Source organism: Marmota marmota, unplaced genomic scaffold (genome assembly GCF_001458135.2).
Source record: "Marmota marmota marmota unplaced genomic scaffold, marMar, whole genome shotgun sequence".
NCBI classification, from domain to species: Eukaryota; Metazoa; Chordata; class Mammalia; order Rodentia; family Sciuridae; genus Marmota; species Marmota marmota.
In genome coordinates, this window is record NW_025999853.1 from 4,451,482 (window position 1) to 4,466,797 (window position 15,316).

General features: G+C 42.5%; 1 protein-coding gene and 1 long non-coding RNA gene across 4 annotated transcripts in view; one reads left to right on the plus strand and one right to left on the minus strand.

The window, feature by feature from the left end:
* The window catches only part of Syn3 (synapsin III), a 444,971-nt gene that overhangs the window by 58,374 nt on the left and 371,281 nt on the right, over positions 1–15,316 (plus strand). The window lies entirely within an intron of this gene.
* LOC125616626 overlaps positions 143–15,316 on the minus strand; it is a 70,339-nt gene continuing 55,165 nt past the window's right edge. Inside the window, exon 3 of the long non-coding RNA XR_007347348.1 lies at positions 143–1,530. This is a non-coding gene — a long non-coding RNA (uncharacterized LOC125616626). The remainder of the gene's footprint in view (positions 1,531–15,316) is intronic.

The window sequence follows — 15,316 nt, forward strand, 5'->3', positions numbered from 1 at the left end:
AGGGTGAGATGGGTGGATCCATGGAAGGATGAACAGATAAATGGGTGGGTAGATAAATGAATGGATAATAAATGTTCTTGGCCTTCTTTTTCTGCTCTTTTCACCTTAACTAGATCAGACACCCAACATTTCCATAGTCCTTTTATTCATCTTCCTTATGTCACTGATACCTATTTTCTGAATGATCAGAAAATGGTTTGGGTGTGATGTGTCTCATCAAAGCTCCTGTGTTAATGCAGGAATATTCAAAGGTGAACTGAATGGTGACAGCTGTGACCTAATCAGTCCACCCTAGTTGGAATGGACTGGGCATGACTATAGGCAGGTGGGGCGTGGCTAGAGGAGATGGGTCACTGGGGGCGTGCCCTGGAAGGGTGCATCTTCCCTTTCACCCCTTCCTCAGTGTGCGTTCTCTCCCCCCCCCCTCCTCTGGGCCCTTCCCCCACGGCAGGCTGCCTCACCTTGGACCCAGATCTATGGAGTAAGACATCTAAAACTGTGCACTCCAAATATACTTTTCCTCCTCTAAGTCCTTCTTGTCGGTTATGTGGTTCCCCGTGATGCAAAAACTGACCGAAATAATCAGATAAGAGTGAACTGCATCTTGATATGAATTCCCTTTCAGTGTGCTGTCCCCCATCTGTGGATATTTTTTCAGGTGGGGAGGCCCTTAGTCGATGCTGAAGGAGTGATTTGGTGAATGAAATGAAGGGCCTGGCAGGGTGTGTCTTTAGAGGGGAGGGAGTAGAGACTGGAGATAATATTGTAGCCTTTCCACTGAAGACACAAGGAGGGGTGGCTGAGACTTTGTTTACCGTAAAGGTCTGCGCTGGGCCGGACAGGCTGCCGTCATGCTAGACACACATAGATCCTGCCACTTCCCCCCTCTTAGAGAAAATGACCTGTTATTTCCCCGGGGACACACCCAACTGAACTTGGTCCTCCTCCCACCCTGGTGAAGGACAGGAGGAAAAAGAGAGTGTTAGTCCAACCCCTGCCGTGTGCCAGGGTCATCACTCATGGAGCCCTTGTGGCAGACGTGCTAATGTCCTTGTTTTAATAGATGAGGAAACCGGGACTCAGAAGGTTGAAGTTTGCTTGAGGAAGCACAAGGAAATAAATGGCAGAGCTGGACAGGAGCTGGCTGTCCCCAAGGCCAGCAGTGCCCACCCCTTTCTTCACCTGGGAGGGCGAAGTTGCACCCCAGCAACCCTCTGGCGGGCAGCTCACTTGCTGGGATATTCTGGGCAGCTCCCCCACCTGCATGTCCTCACTGAATCTCTTGACAACTTTAGATCTTTTTATTCCCATTCTACAGGAAGCAGAGGATAGTCCAAAATCAGAGGGCGCCCATGCTCCGTGCTGATGATCATTTTTCTTGCACATTTGGGGAAATGCAAAACCATGAAGGAAGTGCATCTCTCCCCTGAGGGCCCGGCACCTGCCCGGCTCACTTACCTCCTCCTGAGTCCATTGCCCACGTGCACAGACACAGCCAGTCTCTCTGTCCCCAACTTTGTAGCTTAGTTCCTGGCAAAGAACAGATTCCACATCGTGGAGGGATTGATGGATAAGCTGGGCCACCTCATCAGGAAAGCTGTCCCCAACCCTCAGGCTGGCCTGGGTGCCCCTTCTGTGCGATGAGCAGGATCTGTGCGTAAATGCAGTGTGTGGTGATGGTCCTTTTGTGTCTCCCCCGTGAGGGAGGAAGCCCCAGAGCTGGGCGTGTGAGGTCTTGGTGCTGGGTTTCTTAGACTCTGAAGCCTCATGTGAGTTATGAGGCTTCTCTGACCAGCAGAAGCCCCGTCTCCCCTGCTGCCCACATCTTAGCCTCAGTCCCCTTGGCCTGTGCGTCCTATTCATTACTAGTTTCCTTTTACCTGTTAACTTTTAGTCCACAAATATGCACACTCCACAAGGGCAGGGACCACATCTGCCTTCCCTCTCACAGTGCCTGGCAGTGAACCGGGTCCATATGAGGTTCCATAATGGGATTAAATGATGGGTATTAAGTTATGTGAATTTTGACCAGATGCAACCTACAAAAATCTCCCTCTCCATTGCTGCCCAAGGACAAGAGGGTGGGGCCTGCCTGGGTCACTTCCTGTGGCTCAGGGCCCTAGTGCCCTAGTGGATCTAATTTCCTGTCCCCCACAGATCCCTGGGCTGGTCCCAGGAGCCTCACCACCCCAGGGGTGCTCTCCCTTCCTGGCTCACTGGCACCCCCTAATTGCATGGACAATGGAGGGGCTGTGCATCCTTGGAGGGTTCTCTCCATCTGGCAGTGGGAAGGAGCCAGGAACAAGAGCCAATCTTAGGAGGAAAGAGGGAGCTAGGATCAGATCTGGGGTCCCTCTGTGTTGAGAGGCCCGTGTTGGCCACACCCCCACACATCTGGTCTACCAGATGACCCTCCTTGTCTTGCTAACCCAGAAAGTCCTGAGAGTGTGCCATGCAGCCTCCGGCATGGTCTACTGCCCATCTTCTCCCCTGCCTCTGTCCAGGTCACAATGAGCAACTGACAAATGGCATGTGAAAGAGCAGAATCTCTTTGTGGAGCGAGATCACTGTCTCCCCACCCTTTTCCAATGGGGATGACCTATGGGAAGACAGCTGAGTCCGAGACAGGACATCCCTGACCTCTCCTTCCTTCAAAGGGCATCGCCAGGGCCCTGCCACATTGTCTCCGCACACAGGACACATTGGCTGGGAGACCCCTGCTTGGACCCAGGTGGATCCTGTTTGTGATAATTCTCTTCCTTTGGTCCCCTCTGCTGCTGTGAAAGAATACCATGCTGCTGCTCATAAATCTCTCCCACACACCACAGTCCGCCGCCCCCAATGAGGGATTTCCCACCCTAAGCAACACTGGTTTTATAATATTCTCCTTCCTGGGGCTTCTGATGTGGCAGTAAAATATGAGACCACCCACAGAGATAGAAGCCTTGTGGAATTCAGAGCTCCCCAGCCCCTTCACAAGGCCACAGCCATGATTGATTGGCCGAGGTGTTCAGGGAGCTTGTTTTGAGAATGAACCTCTTAGGGCATGAGGAGGGGGCAGCTAGGAGGAGACAGAGCCCTTGAGCACAGCGGGTCCATCTATTTGCCTGAGGTCAAACAGCCAGTCAATTACCCAGCCCCCAAAGGCATCTAGAATTCCAGACCATCCCTCCCCTCCCCTCTGCCAGACAGAAGTGTTCGGAGGCAGCTCAAGCCTGAATGAGCCTCCGGCAAGGAGGCAGCAGTCTGTGTGGCCCATCAGGAGACAGACTTCTGACTCCCAGCCAAGCAGGGCAATGGACCGCCTGACCCTCACCTCAGCCTGAGTCCGTCTGCCAGGCTCTGCCGTAAACATTCCAGGGATGCACAAAACAAGCATTTCTCCCAGGAAGTTGAGGCTTATCAGGGCCAGAGCTTCCTGGGTGGTATTGGTGTAATGCGAAGTGCTCTGAGTTCCAGGTGAGAATCAAGTTCAGGGCTGCTGGTTGGGCAGGTTGGACACTGTACAACGACCCCCCCCCCATCATAATCAGTGTTGATTTGTAAACATGTTACAATGACATACCAGTAGGTGGCAGTAGAGTATCTCAAGGAAGGGACGCTCTGTGGGCTCTGTGGACGTGAAGGTTTATATTATGCATTTACCCAGTCAACAGACATTTGGTCAGCATGTGCCTGTACCCCGCATGTTGTGCCTGATACTGGGCACACAGTAAGCACTGAATCAGTTTCTGTTTTCCAGAAGCTCACAGGTGTTTGGAGACAGGAGATGGCAAGGGATGTATAATTACACGGCTGAATGATAAGGGTTATAATGGCTGTGGGTTCAACATGCTGAAGAAGCTGAGCAGGATGCTCAGCCCAGCCAGCTGGGGCAGGAGAGGATACTGCCAAGGAAAACACCACTGTACCCAGGGGGATCTGGGCCACAAGAAAGAGGCCACAAGAAAGAAGACGTAGTATCCTAAGCTCATGCAAAGGCTCAGAGGTGTAAGAGTGGCAGAGTCATTCAGGGGATCACAGAAGTTGGGTATGTCTATGAAGCAGGCGCAGATCAGCTGATGGATGGGAGTGGACCCTCTCATCCACAGGATCCAGATCAGGAAGGACCCTGGACCAAGTTCTGAAAATCCCAACGTACTCGGAGGTTATGAGGCGTTGAACTGGGGCTTCTCCATCTGGAACCTGGAGAGTGATCCCTGCCCATCACCTCCCAGGGCAGACATGAGGCTTAAATAGGAGGAGGATGTTAAGGGGCTCAAGTCCTTATATACAATGCCACCTATTCATATGTCATCATCCTTCACTCTTTGCACTTATGGGTCACGTCAAAGTGGAAAGAATCACAAATCTGTCTTATAGCTGGGGTCATATGGGGGCTGGGGTTGCTGCCTGTGTCATTGACTAGCTGTGTGTTTTGTAGCCTGGCATGGAGGGCGCATACCTGTAATCCCAGTGGCTCAGGAGGCTGAGGCGGGAGGATTGCAAGTTCAAACTCAGCAAGGCCCTAAGCAACTTAATGAGACCCTGTCTCAAAATAAAAAACAAAAAGGGCAAAGAAGGCTGGGGATATGGTCTTAGTGGCAAAGTATCCCTGGGTTCAATCCTTGGTACCAAAAAAAAAAAAAAAAAAGATTGTGTTTTGTTTATTTGTGGCTCCTGTCTGCATGGACCTGGACCTATCTGCACTGACTAAGCTTTCAATAGTTCTTTATTGTTGGGAATTCTGCTTCAGGGCCTGGGTTACACACTTTGGAGCCTAGCGTGTGCCAGGGACTATTCTAATAAGTGTCTTATTCCATTAAATCCTCACAGTTACCCTGGAAGGTAGCTACTCTAATTATCCCAATTTCTCAGATGTAGAATCTGAGGCACATGACCAATTCCTTGGCCCATCCCCTAAGAGGTGGTCAAGGGACAACTGTTGGGGGGTGGGGAGATGAAACTTGGCCCTGTGGTCGGGGCCATTCACAGACTTGCACAGGAACCCTCAGTGGTACCGGACGAAAAGCAGGGAGGGAGAAAGATGGTGGAGGAACATGGGTAATGACTGAGAACTGGAGTTGGGGATCCCTGGGCCGCCATATTCTGGGTGGAACACCAGGGATCCTGAGTCTAAACTCTGAGTCTTTGAAGTCATTGTGAAGTTGTACTTGTGAAGGAAGAAGGGCATACATGTTTTATTTAAATGTTTGCTGGCTCTATTTTTCAATTTAAAATGTCAGGCATATGACACCTAGATCCCCATTTGCTGTTTTTTCCTCGGGTCCCACACATACTGGAGCTGGGCCTGTCCTGGTGTCTGGAATTGGCCGACACCACCATTTGTGGAGGATTTGTGATAAAACTCACAAACCATGTGAAAAGTCTCCCTTTGTACGGGGCCGGCTGCACACACATTTTATTGAAGAGCATCGCTGAGAGATAAAAAGCAAAATCTCGCTTTCAAGTCACACTCATAGTTCCTGTCCCAGGAAGGCCCAGCCTCAGTGACATCTCAACCCTTCAGCATTGTAAGGAAAAAGAGGCACCAATCTCAGAGCTGTCAATCAGTGAGTTCTGCAGTTGGGAAGAGATGGACGGTGCTGGCATTGACAGTGTGGAAAGAGGGGCTGAGGATCTGCAGAAAGGATTCTTTCACAAAGGGAAGGTTGAAAAGATGGTTGGCAACATCCATGTTCCAGGGGAAAGAATAGAAGACGAAACCAAGGAGAAGCCTCTTGAATGTGATGCGTACAGACTATTGATTAGAACCCAGTCACGTGGTCACACCTAGCTGGTGGGAAAGTTGGGGTATACAGTTTTATGTGCTAATCTGTAAACTCTTTTTCTATGGAGAAGGGGGGAATGTGTATTGGAGAGGAAAGAGTTGACTCTTTCCCTGCCTGAGGTCTAAGGAAGTGCCTAACACAGTGCCTGATGTCCCATGAGTGACTGAGAGCTAAGAGTTTCATTCTACCAACAATCAAAACAGAGAAAATGGAAGCTTTTGTTACTTTTGCTTTGTAATGTGGCAGGATACCTAACCCTATAAGCACTCTGTTTTAGTTAGTTTTTGTGTCACTGTGACCAAAATATCCAACTAGAGCAACTTAGAGAAGGGAAAGTTGATTTGGGGTTCATGGTCTCAGAGGTCTCAGCCCATAAATGGCCAACTCCATTGCTCTGGGTTCAAGGTGAGGTAGCCCAATATAATGGAAGGGCCTGGAAGAAGGAAGCTTCTCAGCTTATGGAAAGGTCGGGAAGCAGAGTGATTGTAGGGAGAAGGGGCCACAGGGGAGCTGCACCCTTCCAGGGCAAAACCCCAGTGACCCTCCTTCTGCCATGTCCCACTTGCCTCCAGGTGCCCACCAGTCATTCAAACCAGGATGGACTGAGAAGGGCACAGCTCTCACAACCCAGTCACTGTACCTCTGACTACTTCCTGCATTAACAGGAGCTTTGGGGGGACACCTCCTAACAAACTATAACATTCCACTCTGGCTTTAAAAGCACGTGTCCACCTCACAATGCAAAATGTATTTTGTCCATCTCCAAGAGTCCCATAGTCTTAACAACATTAGCATTATCCAAAAGTTCAAGTCCAGAGTCTTCCCTGAGACTCACTTTTGGCTGGGAGCCCATGTAAAAATAAAAAATGAAACAACTTCCCAAGCCGCTCTACGCTATATCAAATACAGTGGCACGGGTTACACATTCCCATTCTGTTCTGTATGTCTGCATGGGCATAGGAAGAAGGGATTGGGTCAAAGCAAGACCAAAGACCAATTGGGTGAACATGAGTTTCTCTAGTTCCATGTTCAGCATCCAGAACACATGGCGATGAGATGTGATCTCCAAAGTGCTCTGCAACCCTGCCCCATGGCCTTGGGGCTTACAGCCCATGTGCCCTCTCTCTTAGCCTGGCTCTCTGCAGTCAGCAGCTTTTCTTGGCAGAGGGTCCACAGTTCTTGGACTTTCCATTCCATCTTTGGCTTTACCTTCACAGTTTCATGCATTGCCCTCTCAGGGGCAGCCCACAGGGATGAAGATCCTGCTATACTTTGGCTGGCCTCCAAGGCCTTCCTTTGAAATCTTGGTGGAGTCCTCCATGACCCCTTAATTGGAACAGCCTACATTCCTGCAGAATCAGCACCGTGTAGACGACGTCATGGTCTGTCCACTCATGCAGTACCCGGGCCTCCTGGAATCATAGGTGTAGTGGCCTCTGAGTGCCTGCATGACTGAGATAACATGTGCCGGCATGGTTATCTTCTCAAAGACATTTTCCAGTCTACATCCTTGAACCTACAGAGGGTGTGGTCTTGCCATTTCCTGAGACGTCCTCAAGCCATCTGTCTTAGTGTCACTGTGGAAAGCACTTAGCGTCTCTTTAGGGACTGTAACCTCTTCAAAAATCACAGCTTCCATGCAGTTTCTAGTCAAACTGCAAGTTGTTAAAATTCTTTAACTCTGCATTCTGCTCCTGATTCTCACAGTGAACCCAGTTAAAAGCTGCCAGCAATATTCATGTTACTGACTGAATACTGTGCTGCCTTGAATTTCCTCTGCCAGATTCATCGGTTTATCACTTTTAAATTCAGCCTCAATAAAGTCTTAAGACACGGGCAAAATATAGACAAGTTCTTTGCCAGAATATAATGTGAGCAGCCTCTGGACCAATTCACAAAGAGTCTTCATTTTTTTCTGAATTTTCGTGGGCCCAGTCTTCATTCCTATACCCTTTCTGGTCTCCCTAGCTCCCACCAGAATTCCATTAAATTCCATTTACAACATTCTAAATGTTTTCCAGCCTGCATCTGTAGACTTCTTAAATTTTCTTCTGCAAGCCAGCTCCAAATGCTCCTGAAACACATGGTCAAGCTGGCCACAGCAGTGACCCCCACTTCTTGCTACCAATGTGTTTTGTGAGCTTTTTCATCACTGTGACCAAAATACCCAGTAAGAACAACTTACAGGAGGTAAAGTTTATTTAGGGTTCGCAGGCTCAGGTGTTTCAATGTGTAGATGTCTGACTCCATTCCTCCGGCTCCAAGAAGGAAAGCTGCTGAGCTCACAGTGGGGTCAAGAAGCAGAGACTGTGAGGGAAGAAGGGGCCACAGGAAAGATGCACCCTTCCAGGGCATGCCCCCAGTGATCCATCTCCCCTGATTACAGTGGAGATGGATGACCTACAGTTATCATCAGGTCATTCAAACTAGGATGGACTGAGTAGGTCACAGCTCTCACAATCCAGTCACTGTACCTCTGAATGATTCCTGCATTAGCAGGAGTGCTTGGGAGACACCTCACATACAAACCATAACACACCCAAACTTTAGCTGCTAGTTTTTCAGGGTTGAGCAAAATTACAAATACAGAATTAGAATACCTGGATTCCAGTACCTTCAATAAAGTATTAAGTCTCTCTGAGTTTTAGTTTTCTCATCTATAGAATAGAAATAAAAATGCCTACTTTTGGAGGTGGTGGTGAGCTTTAAATGGAAAAGGTTAAACATCTTTGAACTCATTTATTTATCCAACAGATATTCATTGAACTCCTACTGTGTGTTTAGCACTCTGGTGGGTTATGGAAATAGAATGATGAATCAGACAGGTATTTCCTGACCTTGAGGAGCCATATCATCATGTAATGGGATACGGGCATTTAACAGTTATTAATTCTTTTTAGGTATAGTTATAATATGCCATGTGAAGGAGAAAAGGAAATAGAGTATGAAAAAAATAATTCTTATCAGAAGAAATATAAATTATGGGTCAGGGCCAGGGTGCTTGTGGGAATAAATGGGCAAGTGGATGGATTTAAGAAATAAATAGAATCTAAAATCAATGAGGACAGGCAGGAAGAAAGAGGTCACAAGAATGATTTCTATGTTTCTACTTTGAGCAGTAGGTAGGTAGTAATGCCATTTACAGATAATAGGGGCAACAGAGGAACGTAGAAGAAAGTCAAATAAAGTGTCAGTGGGCAGATAAATGGATGAACAAACAGAATGAGACACATGGACAATTACAGGAATGGGTGAAGGAGGGATAGAGCAATACTTCATCCTTGATAAAGTGCATAAGGTACAATTTAAAGCAATGCTGCATCATTTCTTTATTTATTCCATATTTTATTGGTGCATCATAGTTGTACATAATGGTGGGATTTGTTGTTACATACTCATACATGCACACAATATAACAATATAATTTGGTCAATATCATTCCTGAGTATTTCCCCTTTCTCTTCCCTCCTCTCTCCTCCAGGTTCTTTTCTTCTACTCTATTTGTCTCCCTATTTTCATAAAATGAACCCTGCAAACATTTTTCCCCATTTTTCGTCTCTAGCTTCCACATATAAGAGAAAACATATGACCCTTGACTTTCTCTTATTTCCTTAATATAAGGTTCTCAAGTCCCATTCATTTTCCTGCAAATGACATTATTCATTCTTCATTATGACTGAACGAAACTCCATTGTATGTTTGTGTGTGTGTGTGTGTGTGTGTGTACACACCGCATTTTCTTTTTCCATTCATTCATTGATGAATACCTAGCCTGGTTCCATAGTTTAGCTATTGTGAATTACACTGCTATGAAAATGGGCATGCATGGCCCTATAGAATGATGACTTTCATTCTTCAGGATAACTACTGACGTGTGGTACAGCTGGGTCATATGGTGGTTCCACGCCTAGTCTTTTGAGGAGCCTCCATACTGATTTCCATAGTGGTTGTGCTGATTTGCAATTCCACCAACAGTGTAAAAGTATTTCTTTTTTTCTGCATCCTCTAGCATTTATTATTGTTTGTATTCTTGATGGCTGCCATTCTGATTGGAGTGAGATGAAATCTCAGTGTAGTTTTGATTTGCATTTACCCAATTATTAATGATGTTGAACATTTTTTTCATGTATGGGTTGGTCATTTGTATTTCTTCTGTCTAGTTTATTTGTCCATTTGTTAATTGGGTTATTGGGGGAGTTTTTTGATGGTAACTTTTTTGACTGCTTTATACATTCTAGATATTAATCTTATGTTGGAAAAGTAGCTGATAAAGATATTTTTCACACGCTTGAGGTTCTCTCTTCATGCTCTTAATTATCCTGTTTATTGTGCAAAAGCTTTTTAATTTGTTGCCATCCCATTTATTAACTCTTGGCATAATTTCCTGAACTTCAGGGTCCTATTGAGAAAGCAGTTGCCTGTGTCTATATGTTGGAATGTTGACCCTACAGTTTCTTCTAAGAGTTACATAGTGTCTGGTATATTTAGTTCCTGCGTCTGATTCACTTTGAGTTGACTTTTGTGCAGGGTGAGAGATAAGGGTCTATTCTCCTTCTTCGACATGTAGATAACTGGTTTCCCCAGCACTCTTTGTTTAAAAGCCTGTCTTTTCTCCAATGTGTGTTTTTGGCACATTTGTCCAGTTGACTATATTGGGTGAGTTTTTCTCCATATTTTTTCATGTACCACTGATCTATGTGTTTGTTTTTATACCAATACCATACAGTTTTTGTTACTGTATCTCCACAGTATTATTTGAACTCTGTAGTATAATTTGCTTAGAATTGCTCTTTTGGGCTTAGAATTTTGGGGCTATTCTGGGCCTTTTATTCTTCCAAATGAAATTTAGGACTTTGTTTTTTTCTACTTCTGTGAAGGATGTCATTGATATTTTGAGAGGGCTTGCTTTGAATCCATATATTGCTTTGGGGAGGATGGCCATTTTAACAATATGAATTCTGCCTATCCATGAACATGGGAGATCTTTCCATCTTCTGGGTCTTCTTCAATTTCTTTCTTCCATGTTTCTTTCTTCCATGTAGAGGTCTTTCAACTCCTGGGTTAGGTTTATTCCTAGGAATTTTTAAAAGGGGCCATTTTGATTGGGATTGTTTTCCCAATTTCTTTCTTTTTTAATTGGTATATAAGAAAGCTACAGGTTTTTGTATGTTGATTTTGCAATCTGCTACTTTGCTGAATTTGTTTATTCTCTCTAGCAATCTATTGGTGGAGTTTTTTGTATCTTTTATGTATTGGACCATATCATGTGAAAACAGGGATAATGTGACTTCTTCCTTTCTGGTTTTTATCCCTTTTATTTCCTTTTCTTGCCTAATTTCTATGGTAAGAATTTCTAGTACTTATTGAATAGGAATGGTAAGAGTGGGTCTCCTTGTCTCTTTCTAGACTTTTAAGTTTTTCCACATTCACTATGATGTTGAATTTGGATTGTCATACATGAACTTTATAATGTTGAGGTAGGTTCCTTCTAAGCCTAATTTCTTCGGTGATTTTTTTTTTAATCATGCATGGGTGCTGAATTTTGCCAAAGGCTTTCTGTGGTTCTGTTGAAATGACTAAGTGATTTTTGTTCTTAATTATGTTTGTATGATGAATTAAATTTATTGACTTGTATATGTTAAGCCATCTTCACATCCCTAGGATGAATACAACTTGGTCATGATGAACAATCTTCTTAATATGTTTTTAATATGATTTGCTAATGTTTTATTAAGAATTCAACATCTAAGTTTGTCAGGGATATTGGTCTGTAGTTTTCTTTCCTTGATGTGTCCTTATCTGGTTTTGGTATGAGGGTGTTACTGGTTTCATAGAATAAATTTGGAAGCATTCCATCCCTTTCTATTTTATGGAATAATTTGAGGAGCATTTGGCATTAGTTTTTCTTTAAAGGATTGGTGTAATTCAGCTGAGAATTCATCTGAGCCTTGGCTTTTCTTTGTTGGAAGGCTTTTTATTACGGTTTCTATTTCATTGCTTGTTATTGGTCTGTTTAGGTTTTCTATGTCCTCTTGGTTCACTTTTGGAAGGCCATATGTATCCAGAAATGTATCCATTTCTTCTAGATTTTCCAATTTTTTTGAGTATACATTTTCAAAATAGTCTCTAATTATTCTCCAGATTTCTGAAATATCTATGGTGATTTCTCCTTTTTCATCCCTATTTTTATTAACTTGAGTCTTCTCTCTTTTTCTTTAGGTTAGTTTGGCTAATAATTTATCAATCTTGTTTACCTTTTCAAAGAACCAACTCTTTCGTTTCATTGATGCTTTGTATTTTTTTCTCAATTTCATTGATTTCAGCACTGATATTAATTAATACTTATTAATTGCTTCTACTGGTTTTTGGAAGTGTATTCTTTCCTTCTTTTAAGGGTCTTAAGATATATTATCAGTTTGTATATTTTGGATCTTTCTGATTTTTTCATGTAGGCATTCATAGCTATAAACTTTCCTCTTAGAACCACCTTCATAGTGTTCCAGAAGTTCTGGTACCTTGTATCACTATTTTCATTTGATTCTAATAATTTTAAAATTTCTCTCCTGGTTTCTTCTATACCCATTCATCATTCAAAAGTACATTGTTCAATCTTAATGTGCTAATTTCTGTAGAATTTGGTGTTTTGGTTTTGGTTTTGTTCTGATTTCTAATATTTTTTTTCCATTATGATCTGATAAAATGCAAGGAATTATATCAACTTTTTTTGTATTTGCTAAGAATTGCTTTGTGGTTTATAATGTGGTCTGTTTTGTAGAAGGTTCCATAAGCTGCTTAAGAAGAATACAATGTGTATTTAAGCTGTTGTTGGATAAAATATTTAAGATATGTCTGCTAAGTACATTGGATTTACAATATTTTCATGTTCAAAGAGTTTTTAATGAGTTTATGTCTGTAGACCTATATTAGTGAGAGAGGTATGTTGAAATCAGCCAGTATTATTGTACTGCAGTCTGAGTTTTTAATTCAAGTAGTGTCTGTTTCATGTAATTAGATACACTAACATCTGGGGCATAAATATTTACTGTAATTATATTTTATTGTTGGATTATTCCCTTTACTAGTATGAAATACCCTTTTATGTCTCTTCTGATTAATTTTGCTTTGAGCTCTGTTTTGTCTGATACAAGCATGAGTAGCTATGGGGTCTCCATTTATATTGTATATTAATTTCCATCCTTTCACTTATAGCCTGTGGCCGGTAAGATGAGTATCTTGCAAACAACATATAGTTGCATCTTTTTTAAAATTTCATTTTGTCAGTCTATGTCTTTTAATTGGAGAGTTGAGAGCACTTACATTTAATGTTTTTTATAGAGAGGTTTATTCATTCCCACCATTTTGCTTTATTTTTAATGTTTGATTTGGTCCTGTTTCTCATTTGCTTGGCTGTTCTTCAAATGAGATTGTTCATCTGTGAGCTCTGGGATCTGTTTTTAATTTCCTCTGTGTGGAATATTTCTTTAAATCTTTTCTATAGTGACTATTATAGTTTAGTAATCATGATTTTTTTTTAGTTTTTACTTATCTTGGGGGAGTTTATTTCTTCTTTAACACTGAAGGAAAAATTTGCTGAATGTAGCAATCTTAGTTGACAGTTATTTTCTTTCAGAGCTTAGAACACATCATTTCAAGCTCTCCTGGCTTTTACAGTTTATGCTGAGAAATCAAAAGCAATTCTGATTGGCTTGCCACTAAATGTGGCCTGATATTTTTCTCTTAAGCCTTTTAAAATTCTATCCTTGTTCCCTATGTTAGGCATTTTAATTATAATGTGTCATGAAGAGATTCTTGTTCAATCTTGTCTATTTGGGATTTTGAATGTGTTCTGCATCTGGATGTTCATCTCATTCTCAAGATTTGGAAATCATTCTGTTATTATTTTCCTAAAGAGGTTATCCATTCCATGAGTCTGCATCTCACAACCATCTTCAATTTCAATGATCCTTAAATTTGGTCCCTTAAAGTTTTCCAAGAGTTCTTATATATTCTCTCAAGTATATATTAATACTGTCCAAATGTTCAGTGTTGGCCACTTTGTCTTCCATCTCTGAGAAACTGTCTTCAGCAGGGTCTGCTCTGTTAGAGTGACTTTTAACTGAACATTTTATTGGATTTATTGGGTCTTTGATTTCCAAGAAGTTTGCTTCTTTTTCAAATATATCTGTCTCCTTATTGAATTTTTCATTTGTTTCCAGTACTGACTTCCTTCATTCGTTCAGTTGTTTTTCTGTTTCCTCTTGAATTTCATTGATCATTTTTATAATCATTCTTTTGAATTTTTTATATTTTATCCATTTCAGTATCTTTGGAGTTAGTTGCTGGTGAATTATGAACTTTAGAAAGCACTGTGTTCCCTTATTTTTTCATATTTCTTGGATTCCTATGTTGGGTTTCGTGCATCTGTTGGAAGAGATTTTTCTTCTCCTCTAACATGTAGGACTTTTTAGGGCACGACCTTCATTTGCCAGAGTAACCTAGAATGATCTAGAGTAAGCCCCTTGTAGGTATGGTATCCACGGCCTTTGTCTTAATTGTCTCTCTTTTTGTTGTAGGAGTGAATGTCCATATTCACCCGAGGGACCATCTCTAACTGTTCCTACTTGGGGCCAGGTTATTAGTTTGGATTTTTGTCTCTTCTATTCTTTGTATTAAAGTCCAGCTGAAGTTTCAGGTGGTTAATTTATGTATGGAGGGAGGTGTGCTGTCTTTTGGCTGGGATCAGTTCAGTCAAGGTGTCTACCCTGTGAGCTTGTAGTGTGCCTGTAGATTCCTCTTAGAAAAGTAGAAAACCAATAATAGCAACAACTGAAGCCAACAGTATACAGCATTGAAATAAATACCTGGTGCCTAGTAAGACATGCATAACACGAATCACCACAAAAACAGGAATGGCTGGGTCAGCAATTGCTGACAGCAAAAACAATAAATAACCATGAACTGGATGTGACATTAAAGTAAACAGCAGGTGTCAGCTGTGTCACCCACAGCACTGATAATTGCATCAACATTAATGGAGGGGGCAGGAGCTATCGTTCTAAAAGACAGTGAAACCAAAGAGTTCTAAAAGATGGTAGAAATATAGTTCATTAGTAGAAAATAACAATAATATGATAAGGAGGTAGAAGAAAGCTCAGCATGCTCAAAATGTGAACAGAGAGAATGCAGAGGAGTTGCTGCACATGATGGAGGAGAAAAATAAGAAAACAAAGTAAAGCAAGAGAGAAGGAGAGGAATGTGGCTATTGGTGGGAGAAAAAAAGGAGAGAAGAGAATCATTCAGACACAAACCAACACAAAAATAAGACAACCAAAATCCTAACTCTCAAAAGACATTGCAAGGAAATGCACCATAAAATATGGTAAAAAATGAGGAAACAAAGAAGCATGAGAGTATACATATGCATATGTCCATGAAGCTATCCACACATCAAAAACACCAACAAAAAATAAAAAGAAAAAGAAAGGAAAGATTCTTAATGAAAAATAGAAGAGTCGTCTTCACTGAGGTGGTCTAAACAGTCACTA